This window comes from Mustelus asterias, chromosome 25 (assembly GCF_964213995.1).
Source record: "Mustelus asterias chromosome 25, sMusAst1.hap1.1, whole genome shotgun sequence".
Taxonomy (NCBI): Eukaryota; Metazoa; Chordata; class Chondrichthyes; order Carcharhiniformes; family Triakidae; genus Mustelus; species Mustelus asterias.
Genome location: NC_135825.1, coordinates 40,313,121 through 40,327,885, shown reverse-complemented (window position 1 = coordinate 40,327,885; position 14,765 = coordinate 40,313,121). Strand labels below are relative to the sequence as shown.

At 45.7% G+C, this 14,765-nt stretch overlaps 1 protein-coding gene across 6 annotated transcripts in view; it reads right to left on the bottom strand.

Annotated features, from left to right (window-relative positions):
- LOC144511902 (voltage-dependent L-type calcium channel subunit alpha-1S-like) overlaps positions 1-14,765 on the bottom strand; it is an 841,603-nt gene that overhangs the window by 533,833 nt on the left and 293,005 nt on the right. The window lies entirely within an intron of this gene.

Below are 14,765 nucleotides of genomic sequence, written 5' to 3'. Positions count from 1 at the left end.
ATGGAAGGGTGAGGAAAGAGAGGAAATGGAGGGAAAGAGGGGGTGGAGGAGAGAGAATGAATGTAGTTTTACATACATCTCAATGTGGTCAGACAAGTTGAGAAGCATATTTAAAAGCACATGGAATTCCTGGTTTTATAATTGAGGCATTAAATATAAAAATAAGGAGATTCTGCTGAACCTTTATGAAAGAATATTTTGATCCGAGCTCTAGCATTCTTAACCATTTTCCAAAGGATGTCAGTTCCATCAGGTTGGGCTAAAGGAGAAAGCAGAGAAGCTGGGATTCTTTTACTTAGAAGACAGAAGGTGAATGGAATTATTAATTGAGGCGATCAAAATTATGAAGGGTTTTGACAGAGCAGATAGGAGGAAAGTATTTCAAATGTAAGTAATCAGAGAACACAGGATTAAGATAAATGACAAAAGTAACTGCACAATTTGAGATGCTGCCCTGCTTCAAAACAATCACATTTTAAAACACAAAACGCTTCATCGAGTATATTTCTGCTGCTCTCCATGTGGTTGATGGGCCAATAAATTTTTGCTAAGCACCTGAATACAGTACAGTAGTAAATTTGGCACTCTGAATATATATCATTCAGTTCTCAACTCTTTCCAAATAACATTAATCTAATTTGTTAATGGTTATGGTAAGGAAATTGTGATGTGCAGCACGGTAGCACAGTGGTTAGCACTGCTGCTTCACAGCTCCAGAGACCTGGGTTCGATTCCCGGCTTAGGTCACTGTCTGTGTGGAGTTTGCACATTCTCCTCGTGTCTGCGTGGGTTTCCTCCGGGTGCTCCGGTTTCCTCCCACATTCCAAAGATGTGCGGGTTAGGTTGATTGGCCATGCTTAAATTGCCCTTTAGTGTCCTGAGATGCGTACGTTAGAGGGATTAGTGGGTAAAATATGTAGGGATATGGGGGTAGGGCCTGGATGGGATTGTGGTCGGTGCAGACTCGATGGGCCGAATGGCCTCTTTCTGTACCGTAGGGTTTCTATGATGAAGTTTGAGTGATGCCAGCAGTCATGTGCTTGAGACTTGAGAGCAGATGGAACATAGAACATTACAGCGCAGTACAAGCCCTTCAGCCCTCGATGTTGCGCCGACCAGTGGAACTAATCTAAAGCCCCTCTAATCTACACTATTCCAATATCATCCATATGTTTATCCAATAACCATTTGAACGGTCTTAATGTTGACGAGTCCACAACTGCTGCAGGCAGGGCATTCCACGCCCTTACTACTCTCTGAGTAAAGAACCTACCTCTGACATCTGTCCTATATCTATCACCCCTCAATTTAAAGCTATGTCCCCTCGTGTTAGCCATCACCATCCGAGGAAAAAGGCTCTCACTATCCACCCTACCTAATCCTCTGATCATCTTGTATGCCTCTATTAAGTCACCTCTTAACCTTCTTCTCTCTAACGAAAACAACCTCAAGTCCCTCAGCCTTTCCTCATACGATTTTCCCACCATACCAGGCAACATCCTGGTAAATCTCCTCTGCACCCTTTCCAATGCTTCCACATCTTTCCTATAATGCGGCGACCAGAACTGTACGCAATACTCCAAGTGCGGGCGCACCAGAGTTTTGTACAGTTGCAGCATGACCTCCTGGCTCTGAAACTCAATCCCTCTACCAATAAAAGCTAACACACCGTACGCCTTCTTAACAACCCTATCAACCTGGGTGCCAACTTTCAGGGATCTATGCACATGGACACCCAGATCCTTCTGTTCATCCACACTACCAAGTATCTTACCATTAGCCCAGTACTCTGTATTCCTGTTACTCCTTCCAAAATGAATCACCTCACACTTTTCTGCATTAAACTCCATTTGCCACCTCTCAGCCCAGCTCTGCAGCTTATCTATGTCCCTCTGTAACCTGCCACTTCCCTCCGCACTGTCTACAACTCCACCGACTTTAGTGTCATCCGCAAATTTACTAATCCATCCTTCTCGGTCATTTATAAAAATGGCAAACAGCAGTGGCCCCAAAACAGATCCTTGCGGTACACCACTAGTAACTGAACTCCAGGATGAATATTTCCCATCAACCACCACCCTCTGTTTTCTTACAGCTAGCCAATTCCTGATCCAAACCACTAAATCACCCTCAATCCCATGTGTCCGTATTTTCTGCAATAGCTTACCATGGGAACCTTATCAAACACTTTGCTGAAATCCATATACACTTTTCACTGAGCCACAACTCGCTCCTCTCTCCCTTGCTCCGGTTGAACAATGAGAACGCTCCCCCCAGGTAAGTAGCTTTTATTTTTAAAAAAACAATCCCTTCCCAGGTCACCTCGCGCCCGGCCTACTTCCGCTTTCCCTTTAAACTCGTAAAAAAGAAACCCCGCGAAAAAGTAATGAAAATAAAGTTAATCCCTTACACTTTTCACTGCAGCCACAACTTGCTCCTCTCGCCCTTGCTCCGGAACAGTCTGTACCCAGAAGAGATGTGCTGACCTCGTAGCTCATCTTGTGTATAATGTCAATTTTTGTGTAATTTTTATAATGTACAATGTAGCAGTTTTGAAATAACCTACCCGAGTGAGACTAGAGTTACGATAAAAGTGAAACTATAGGATGCATGCTACAAACTTTGTCAGGAACACATAGGGTATTTATTAACAAGGAAAAGCTGTTGAGGCCGCAGTCTCCACCCACACGGTGCCTGCGGTGATTACCCACTCAGTTGCAATTTGTACCCCAAGACAAGGGGAGCACAACGTGCTTCAGTGGTGATGTCAGTACCAACCTAGAAGTCACTGCCTATTCTGCAGCCACTTACAAATCTCAAAGGTTCCCAGAGATCAACACTGGGTGTCGTGGAAACTTTTTTTCTTTAGGTGTTGAGCAGCATCAGGTTTGCACATCAAATAGCGAAAGCAACAGGTGAATTCATTCCTCTGTGCTCTTGAGTCCATCTTGATTTGATTTATTATTGTCATGTGTATTGGGACACAGTGAAAAGTATTGTTTTTTGCATGCGATACAGACAAAGCATACTGTTGATAGAGAAGGAAACGAGAGAGTGCACAATATCGTGTTACAGTCATAGCTAGGGTATAGAGAAAGATTAACTTAATGCAAGGTAGATCCATTCAAAAGTCTGATGGCAGCAGGGAAGAAGCTGTTCTTGTATCGGTTGGTACGTGACCTCAGCCTTTTGTATCTTTTTCCCGATAGAAGAAGGTGGAAGAGAAAATGTCCAGGATGCGTGGGGCCCTTAATTATGCCGGCTGCTTTGCTGAGGCAGCAGGAAGTATAGACAGAGACAATAGATGGGAGGCTGGTTTGCGTGATGGATTGGGCTACGTTCACGACCTTTTATAGTGCCAAATTTCCTTGGTCTTCTGAGAATGTAGAGGCATTGGTGGGCTTTCTTAACTATAGTGTCGGCATGGGTGGACCAGTACAAATTGTTGGTTGACACCTATAAACTTGAAGCTCTCGAGCCTTTCTGCTTCGTCCCTGTTGATGTAGACAGGGGCATGTTCTCCTTTACGCTTCCTGAAGTCGATGACAATCTCCTTTGTTTTGTTGACATTGAGGGAGAGATTATTGTCGCTGCACCAGTTCACCAGATTCTCTATCTCAATCCTGTACTCCGTCTCATCATTGTTTAAGATTTGACCCACTATGGTGGTGTCGTCAGTAAACTTGAAAATCAAGTTGGAGGGGAATTATACAGTCATAGGTATATAAGGAGTATAGTAGGGGGCAGCAAAATATCTACGACACACAGAATGACATCACAGACTTACAGAAGTAAAGGACTAAGAACAAGGTTTTTGGTCTGCCACTTTGTAAGTGAAAGGCTTTAAAAAAGTGACTTTCTGTCACACTGGAGCTGGTGTTACAACACTGGCTAATCATCTGGCATGGTTCAAAACATTGTTCCCAAGCAACCGCTCAATATTAAGCTCCAAGGTCCAGGTGGAACAAATCCAAAATTAAAAGGTTAGATAACTGCCTCCCTTCACCACAAGGTTACCTCTATATCTTGCACAATACAGGTTTTTATTTACTGCGCAGAAATGCGTATGTGTCATGCAACTTGGCATTTTGCAAAAAGTGAATGAAATAGTACTGAAGACAACCAGACAGAATTCCGCCAAGATTTCCCAAAGTTCTTTCAAGGGCTCAGTAAGCTCAAGCATAAATGCCATATTACATTGGATCAAGATGTCACTCTGCCTTCATATCTATTTACCACATTCTCTGCTGCTCAAAGTTAAACATAACATCACATAGAGGCATTATATCCATCACAGAGCCAACCCGGTGGAGCTCAGGCTCGTACCAGTTCCCAAGCCCAGGTCAGCCCAGGCTTTGTGTGGACCTCGTGCAATTAAACAAAATGGCCAGGGAGAGAAATCAGTCTGAATGCTCAGTGGATAGCAGCTTAGTAAAACCTGCCAGTGTCCTCATCACTAACTTGACACTATTGGTGGGTTTTGGCAGATATCCCTCGAGCAGGAGTCGAGGATGCTAGCAACATTTATTAAGATTTACAAGGATGCTACCGGGACTTGATGGTTTGAGTTATAAGGAGAGGCTGGATAGATTGGGACTATTTTCCCTGGAGCGTAGGAGTGATCTTTTGAGGTCTATAAAATAATGAGGGGCACAGATCAGTTCGATAGTCAACATCTTTTCCCAAAGGTAGGGGAATCTAAAACTAGAGGACAGAGGTTTAAGGTGAGAGGGGAGAGATACAAATGGGTCCAGAGGGGCAATTCTTTCACTCAGACGGTGGAGAGTGTCTGGAACAAGCTGCCAGAGACAGTAGTAGAGGTGGGTACAAAGAGCAAAGAACAAAGAAATGTACAGCACAGGAACAGAGGGGACACGAGGAAGAACTTTTTTTACACAGAGGGTGGTGGGTATCTGGAATTCGCTGCCCGAGTTGGTAGCGGAGGCGGAGAAAATAAGCCCATTTAAAAAGTACCTAGATCTGCACCTTAAGTGCTGCAAGCTGCAGGGCTATGGGCTGGGTGCAGGAAAATGGGATTAGAAAGGGCACCTGGATGTCTTTGGGTCAGCATGGACTAGATGAGCCGAATAGCCTCCTTCTATGCTGTATCATTTCTATGGTTCTATGATTTGTGAAGCCCTCAAAATGGAGAGATAGGAATCTTTGAAAACTACCATTAAATTCTTGGCACTCAGCTTACAACTACAGTGTATCATGGTACATGCTGAAAAAAAAAGCCATGGGTGACTGCACATTTGAAATGTGCCAATCTTACCAAGGTTTTTCAGAATGGTCAATCAAGTTGTCAAATTTATTCCAAATTTAGCTACAATACCGAACCTTTGACAGAATTGTAACAAAAAGGCCAACAAACAGCAGGGGTCCCATCACCGAGCCCTCAGAACAGCACTTGAAACAGCTTTCCATTTGCAAGGGCAATGGTTTGGGGGCATTTCAGTGAAAAAAGGAAAGGCTGTTCAGATGTGAATGGCAATCCAGATTGACCACAGTGATGGCTGCTGATCCATCCTCAACAGGGCTTGGAGCTTGTATTCATCCAGTTCCACAAGAGTGGCAACAGAAAGCCGAAATAATTTGCTTCCAGGGCTTTGCAGAAAGATTCTCATTGTTCCACAGGAGCAGGCTGAGGGTAAGAGAGATTGTGTCTGCATTTTATTTATTTATTTTTCAGTTACATTTGGCTTAAAAATCGGAGGGTTTTTTTCAAAACAGGAAGTAGGCCCAGGAGCAGCCTGGGGAAGGTTTAAAAAGGGCTAATTTAAAAAGGAGGCTTTTTTTTCAAAACAGGAAGTAGGCCCAGGAGCAGCCTGGGGAAGGTTTAAAAAGGGCTAATTTAAAAAGATTTTTTTTTCAAAACAGGAAGTAGGCCCAGGAGCAGCCTGGGGAGGTTTTAAAAGGGCTAATTTAAAAAGGAGGCTTTTTTTTCAAAACAGGAAGTAGGCCCAGGAGCAGCCTGGGGAAGGTTTAAAAAGGGCTAATTTAAAAAGGAGGCTTTTTTTTCAAAACAGGAAGTAGGCCCAGGAGCAGCCTGGGGAAGGTTTAAAAAGGGCTAATTTAAAAAGGAGGCTTTTTTTTCAAAACAGGAAGTAGGCCCAGGAGCAGCCTGGGGAAGGTTTAAAAAGGGCTAATTTAAAAAGATTTTTTTTTCAAAACAGGAAGTAGGCCCAGGAGCAGCCTGGGGAGGTTTTAAAAGCAGGCCACACTTTTGAGCGGGCAGCGTCTGGAGCGGGCAGTGGAGTGAGCAGGGAGCAGAGTGTGAGCTGTAAGGGCTTTGGCTCACAGGGCTTCGGCGAAGGCGAGGAAGGTTGTTTGTTTTTCTTCTGTTACACCCCCTTTTTTGTTTTATCTCCCAAAAACTAAAAAGGACATGGCTGGTATGAGTGGGAGGCCAGTATACTGCATTCGGTGTGGGATGTGGGAGTTCCTGGAGACAACTTGCCTCCCGGAAGTCCATATCTGTGCCAGATGCGTGGAACTGCAACTCCTGAAGGATCGTGTAAGGGAGCTGGAGCTGAGGCTCGATTAACTCAGTTTAGTTAGGGAAAATGAGAGATTAATAGATAAAAGTTATAGTCAGGTAGTGACACCAGTGTCTCGGAAGGAAGACACGTGGGTCACAGTTAGGAGGGGTAATAGTCAGAAGGGTGATGTGCCAGAAAGTACCCCAGTGGCAGTCTCCCATAAAAGAAAGGGATGGGCAACAGATGGGAGAAGGGAAGGGAGTGAGCAGTCTGTGGAGGGATCCCCTGTGGTTGTCCCCCTCCAAAATAGGTATATTGTTTTGGATTCTGTGGAGGGGGGTGACCCTCCAGGGGTAAGCCACGAGGACCAGATCGCCTCCATGGAGACAGGCTCAGGGGTCCGGAAGGGAAAGAAGGGGTTTAGGAGAGCGATAGTTGTGGGGGACGCAATGGTTAGAGGCACGGACAGGCGGTTCTGTGGGAGTGAATGAGAATCCAGGATGGTAGTCTGCCTCCCTGGTGCCGGGGTACTGGATGTCTCCGAGAGGGTAGGAAGCATATTTAAAAAGGAAGGTAGTCAAACGGATGTGATTATACACATTGGTGAAAATGATGTAGGTAGGAAGAGCAGGGGGGTCATACGAGAGAAATTCAGGGAATTGGGTGCGAGGCTAAAAAGTAAGGCCTCCAGGGTAGCAATCTCTGGACTGCTCCCGGTGTCTAGTGCAAGTGAGGCTCGGAACAGGGAGATTCCACAGTTGAACGCGTGGCTAAAGGACTGGTGCAAGAGGGAGGGTTTTAAATTCATAGATAACTGGGAAATCTTCAAGTCAGGATGGCAACTGTACAGAAAGGATGGGTTACACCTTAACTGGAAGGAAGCAAATATCCTGGCTGGGAGTTTTGCAAGAGTGTTTCGGCAGGATTTAAACTAGTGTGGCAGGGGTGTGGGGAACAAAACAGGAGGTCAGTAAATACTGAGGCTGGGGTTGAGCTCGGGGCCAGGACAAGGCTAGCTAAGAAGAGCAGCACTCTGGAGGAGGATGACCTGAATGGGCCTGGAGGTCTGGAGTGCATCTGCTTCAATGTGAGGAGCGTAACGGGTAAAACAGACGAACTTAGGGCCTTAATGCTTATGCGGAATTTGGATGTGGTTGCGGTGACGGAAACTTGGTTAAAAGGACAGGACTGGCAGCTGAATATTCCGGGGTATAAGTGTTTTAGGCGAGACCGAGGAGGGGCTAAAAAAGGTGGGGGAGTAGCGATATTAGTTAAGGAGCATATTACCACGGTGCAGAGGGTAGACAACTTAGAGGGGTCATGTACTGAGTCGCTGTGGGTGGAACTCAGAAACAGGAAGGGTGCAGTCACTATGCTGGGGGTGTACTACAGACCACCCAACAGCCCACGGGAAGTGGAGGAAAGGATATGTCAGGAGATTCTGGATAGGTGCAGAAAAAATAGGGTTGTTGTAGTGGGGGACTTTAATTTCCCTGGCACAGACTGGAAAGTGCTTAGAGCTGGGGGTCCGGACGGGGAGGAATTTGTAAAATGCGTACTGGAAGGTTCTTTGAAACGGTATGTAGATAGCCCGACTAGAGAGGGGGCTATACTGGACCTAGTTCTGGGAAATGAGCCCGGTCAGGTCGTCAAAGTTTCGGATGGGGAACATGTGGCAAATAGTGACCACAACTCTGTTAACTTTAGGTTAGTAATGGACAAGGATGAGTGCTGTCCTATGGGCAGGGTGCTAAATTGGGGGAAGGCTGACTATAGCCGGATTAGGCAGGAATTGGTGGATGTTGATTGGGAGAGGGTGTTCGAGGGTAAGTCCGCATCTGGCATGTGGGAGTCTTTTAAGGAACTATTGATAAGGCTGCAGGATAGGCATGTGCCTGTAAAAAGGAAAGATAGGAAAGGTAGGATTCGAGAGCCGTGGATAACCAGGGAAATTGAGGATCTGATTAAAATGAAAAGGGAGGCGTACGTTAAGTCCAGGCAACAGAAAACAGATGGAGCTCTGGAGGAATACAGAGAGAGTAGGAAAGAACTCAAACGGGGAGTTAGAAGGGCAAAAAGAGGTCACGAGATGTTCTTGGCAGGCAGGATTAAGGAGAATCCTAAGGCATTCTATTCATACGTTAGGAACAAAAGAGTTGTCAGGGAGAAAATCGGACCTCTCAGGGACAAAGGAGGGGAATTATGCTTAGAACCTAAGGGAATAGGGGAGATCCTAAATGAATACTTTGCATCGGTATTCACGAAGGAGAGGGGCGTGTTAACCGGGAGTGTCTCGGAGGGAGGTGTTGACCCATTAGAGAAAATCTCCATTCCAAGAGAGGAAGTGTTAGGTTTTTTAGGGAACATTAAAACTGACAAAGCCCCAGGGCCTGATGGCATCTATCCTCGACTGCTCAGGGAGACGAGAGATGAAATTGCTGGGCCACTGACGGAAATCTTTGTCGCTTCTTTGGACACGGGTGAGGTCCCTGAGGATTGGAGGATAGCGAATGTGGTCCCATTGTTTAAGAAGGGTAGCAGGCATAACCCAGGAAATTATAGGCCGGTGAGCTTGACGTCCGTGGTCGGGAAGTTGTTGGAGAGGATTCTTAGAGACAGGATGTATGTGCATTTAGAAATGAACAATCTCATTAGTGACAGACAGCATGGTTTTGTAAGAGGGAGGTCGTGCCTTACAAATTTGGTGGAGTTTTTTGAGGAAGTGACAAAAACGGTTGATGAAGGAAGGGCCGTGAATGTCGTCTATATGGATTTGAGTAAGGCATTTGACAAAGTCCCACATGGCAGGTTGGTTAAGAAGGTTAAGGCTCATGGGATACAAGAAGAAGTGGCTAGATGGGTGGAGAACTAGCTTGGCCATAGGAGACAGAGGGTAGTGGTCGAAGGGTCTTTTTCCGGCTGGAGGTCTGTGACCAGTGGTGTTCCGCAGGGCTCTGTACTGGGACCTCTGCTATTTGTGATATATATAAATGATTTGGAAGAAGGTGTAACTGGTGTAATCAGCAAGTTTGCGGATGACACGAAGATGGCTGGACTTGCGGATAGCAAAGAGCATTGTCGGGCAATACAGCAGGATATAGATAGGCTGGAAAATTGGGCAGAGAAATGGCAGATGGAGTTTAACCCGGATAAATGCGAAGTGATGCATTTTGGAAGAAATAATGTAGGGAGGAGTTATACAATAAATGGCAGAGTCATCAGGAGTATAGAAACACAGAGGGACCTCGGTGTGCAAGTCCACAAATCCTTGAAGGTGGCAACACAGGTGGAGAAGGTGGTGAAGAAGGCATATGGTATGATTGCCTTCATAGGACGGGGTATAGAGTATAAAAGCTGGAATCTGATGATGCAGCTGTATAGAACGCTGGTTAGGCCACATTTGGAGTACTGCATCCGGTTCTGGTCACCGCACTACCAGAAGGACGTGGAGGCGTTAGAGAGAGTGCAGAGAAGGTTTACCAGGATGTTGCCTGGTATGGAGGGTCTTAGCTATGAGGAGAGATTAGGTAAACTGGGGTTGTTCTCCCTGGAAAGACGGAGAATGAGGGGAGATCTAATAGAGGTGTACAAGATTATGAAGGGGATAGATAGGGTGAACGGTGGGAAGCTTTTTCCCAGATCAGAAGTGACGTTCACAAGGGGTCACGGGCTCAAGGTGAGAGGGGCGAAGTTTAACTCGGATATCAGAGGGACGTTTTTTACACAGAGGGTGGTGGGGGCCTGGAATGCGCTGCCAAGTAGGGTGGTGGAGGCAGGCACGCTGACATAGTTTAAGACTTACCTGGATAGTCACATGAGCAGCCTGGGAACGGAGGGATACAAACGATTGGTCTAGTTGGACCAAGGAGCGGCACAGGCTTGGAGGGCCGAAGGGCCTGTTTCCTGTGCTGCACTGTTCTTTGTTCTTTGTAAAGGGAGCAACATAATGTGTCAATAAGGAAAAACGCATTTGCAGTAACCTGGGCATCACTTTGGCAAAGTTGGCAACCTATACATGGGAGGCACTGAAGTTATTGGGCACGATGTCAACTTTGGGGTCTTACCAGCACCAGTCTGCCCAGCTCCCCTGATAGTAGAGAAAGTAAGAGTTTTAACACCAGTAGAGAAAGGACAGAGGTCTAGCATTATGGGATGAGGGTGGCTGAAGCGAATCAAATTGAATTGGCTGGAAATATTGAACATCTCGGATGGGGTTTTCCAAGAGCTCTTGTGCAAGTATCAAGAGTTTTTTTTGAGAGAGCTAGGCTGTATACATGGAGTAATGAGTACAATCAAAATGTTTTGGAGCCCGGCCTGTCCCTGATACCCTATGTCAGAAAGTTGAAGAGGTTGGAAGACCTAGGGATAATCAAACCGGTAAAACTCTCAGAGAGGGCTGCACCAATAGTCCAACTGCAAAAACCAGACCAAAAAGTGAGAATTTGTGGCGATTACAAGCTGATCATAAACAGAGCTGCTCAAGCAGATAGATATCCTATCCCTCGGAGAGAAGACCATTACACTAAACTGGCAGAAAGCCTCAAGTACACGAAAATGGACAATTCATGCATACAATTCATTCATACTATGTCAGACTCCTATTTATTGACTACAGCTCAGCCTTGAACACTATTATTCCCACTAAACCCATCTCCAAACTCCGTGGCCTGGGCCTCGGCATCTCCCTCTGCGACTAGATCCTGAACTTCCTAACCTACAGACCACAATCAGTAAGGATAGGCAACAACAGCTCCTCCACGATCATCCTCAACACCGGTGCCCCACAAGGCTGTGTTCTCAGCCCCCTACTATAGTCCTTATACACCTATGACTGTGCAGCCAAATTCCCCTCCAATTCGATTTTCAAGTTTATTGATGACACCACCATAGTGGGTCGGATCTCAAACAATGACGAGACAGAGTACAGGAATGAGATAGAGAATCTGGTGAACTGGTGCGGCAACAATTATCTCTCCCTCAATGTCAACAAAATGAAGGAGATTGTCATCGACAAGTAGAAAGGGTCGAGAGCTTCAAATTTATAGGTGTCCAGATCACCAACAACCTGTCCTGGTCCCCCCATGCTGACACGATAGTTATGAAAGCCCACCAACGCCTCTACTTTCTCAGAAGACTAAGGAAATTTGGCATGTCAGCTCCGAATCTCACCAACATTTGCAGATGCCCCACAGAAAGCATTCTTTCTGGTTGTATCACAGCTTGGTATGGCTTCTGCTCTGCCCAAGACCATAAGAAACTACAAAAGGTTGTGAATGTAGCCCAATATTTCTCTTCGGTGTTCACGCAAGGGGACATGAATATAGCTGAGGAGGACACTGGGTTGCAAGGGAGTAGAATAGACAGTATTACAGTTGATAAGGAGGATGTGCAGGATATTCTGGAGGGTCTGAAAATAGATAAATCCCCTGGTCCGGATGGGATTTATCCAAGGATTCTCTGGGAGGCAAGAGAAGTGATTGCAGAGCCTCTGGCTCTGATCTTCAGGTCGTCGTTGGCCTCTGGTATAGTACCAGAAGATTGGAGGTTAGCGAATGTTGTCCCATTGTTTAAGAAGGGGAACAGAGACTTCCCCGGGAATTATAGACCGGTGAGTCTCACTTCTGTTGTCGGCAAGATGTTGGAAAAAATTATAAGGGATAGGATTTATAGTTATTTGGAGAGTAACGAATTGATAGGTGATAGTCAGCATGGTTTTGTGGCAGGTAGGTCGTGCCTTACTAACCTTATTGAGTTTTTTGAGAAAGTGACCAAGGAGGTGGATGGGGGCAAGGCAGTGGACGTGGTATATATGGATTTTAGTAAGGCGTTTGATAAGGTTCACCATGGTAGGCTTCTGCAGAAAATGCAGATGTATGGGATTGGGGGTGATCTAGGAAATTGGATCAGGAATTGGCTAGCGGATAGGAAACAGAGGGTGGTGGTTGATAGTAAATATTCATCATGGAGTGCGGTTACAAGTGGTGTACCTCAGGGATCTGTTTTGGGGCCACTGCTGTTTGTAATATTTATTAATGATCTGGATGAGGGTATAGTTGGGTGGATTAGCAAATTTGCTGATGACACCAAAGTCGGTGGTGTGGTAGACAGTGAGGAAGGGTGTCGTAGTTTGCAGGAAGACTTAGACAGGTTGCAAAGTTGGGCCGAGAGGTGGCGGATGGAGTTTAATGCGGAGAAGTGTGAGGTAATTCACTTTGGTAGGAATAACAGATGTGTTGAGTATAGGGCTAACGGGAGGACTTTGAATAGTGTGGAGGAGCAGAGGGATCTAGGTGTATGTGTGCATAGATCCCTGAAAGTTGGGAATCAAGTAGATAAGGTTGTTAAGAAGGCATATGGTGTCTTGGCGTTTATTGGTAGGGGGATTGAATTTAGGAGTCGTAGCGTTATGTTGCAACTGTACACAACTCTGGTGCGGCCGCACTTGGAGTACTGTGTGCAGTTCTGGTCCCCACATTACAGGAAGGATGTGGAGGCTTTGGAGAGGGTGCAGAGGAGGTTTACCAGGATGTTGCCTGGTATGGAGGGGAGATCCTATGAGGAGAGGCTGAGGGATTTGGGATTGTTTTCGCTGGAAAGGCGGCGGCTAAGAGGGGATCTTATTGAAACATATAAGATGATTAGAGGTTTAGATAGGGTGGATAGTGATAGCCTTTTTCCTCTGATGGAGAAATCCAGCACGAGGGGGCATGGCTTTAAATTGAGGGGGGGTAGTTATAGAACCGATGTCAGGGGTAGGTTCTTTACCCAGAGGGTGGTGAGGGATTGGAATGCCCTGCCAGCATCAGTAGTAAATGCGCCTAGTTTGGGGGCGTTTAAGAGATCCGTAGATAGGTTCATGGACGAAAAGAAATTGGTTTAGGTTGGAGGGTCACAGTTTTTTTTTAACTGGTCGGTGCAACATCGTGGGCCGAAGGGCCTGTTCTGCGCTGTAATGTTCTATGTTCTATGTTCTATGTTCTAATCCTTCACACAAACCAGCCTCCCATCCATTGACTCTGTCTACACTTCCCGCTGCCTCGGCAAAGCAGCCAGCATAATTAAGGACCCCACGCACCCCGGACATTCTCTCTTCCACCTTCTTCCTTTGGGAAAAAGATACAAAAGGCTGAGGTCACGTACCAACCGATACAAGAACAGCTTCTTCCCTGCTGCTGTCAGACTTTTGAATGGACTTACCTTGCATTAAGTTGATCTTTCTCTACACCCTAGCTATGACTGTAACACTACATTCTGCACTCTCTCGTTTCCTTCTCTATGAACGGTATGTTTTGTCTGTATAGTGCGCAAGAAACAATACTTTTCACTGTATGTTAATACATGTGACAATAAATCAAATCAAATTCTAACAGCTTGAGCTGGAGGAGGATACGAGGACATTTGTCACCATTAATACATGCAAGGGCTTATTCCAATATATGAGTTACCTGTCACCATTTAATTGGCATGCACTATCTTTCAGCACACCATGGAAAGCCTTCTGAAAGGGATCCCAGAGTGGTCACTTATCTGGATGATATCTGAATAACAGGGGTCACCCAAAGAGCATCAGGCCAATGTCGAGAAACCCCTCTAAACATTGAGGGAACCTGACATCTGCTTGAAAAGAGGAAAATGTACTTTTCAGGCTGATGAGGTCATGTATTTAGGATTTTGAGTTGATACAAAAGGCTCACACCCACTGGAGGAAAAGATAAAGGAATAAAAGGTGCCTGCACTGAAGAACGTAACAGAGTTGAAATCCTTCTTGAGGATGATCAATTATTGTATTGTAGCCAGTTTTTAGCTAACTCATCTAACATGTTGAGAGGGCTCGAATACAAGAGCAGGGATGTGCTTCTGAGGCTATATAAAGCTCTGCTCAGGCCCCATTTGGACTATTGTGAGCAGTTTTGGGCCCTGTATGTAAGGAAGGATGTGCTGGCCTTGGAAAGGATCTAGAGGAGGTTCACAAAAATGATCCTGGAACTTGTCGGATGAGGAACGGTTGAGGACTCTGGATCTGTACTCGTTGGAGTTTAGAAGGATGAGGGGGGATCTTATTGAAACGTACAGGATACTACGAGGCCTGGATAGAGTGGACGTGAAGAGGATGTTTCCGCGAGTAGGAAATACTAAAACCAGCGGCCACAACCTCAGACTAAAGGGACGATCCATTAAACAGAGATGAAGAGGAATTTCTTCAGCCAGAGAGTGGTGAATCTATGGAACTCTTTGCCGCAGAAGGCTGTGAAGGCCAGGTCATTGAGCGTCTTTAAGACAGAG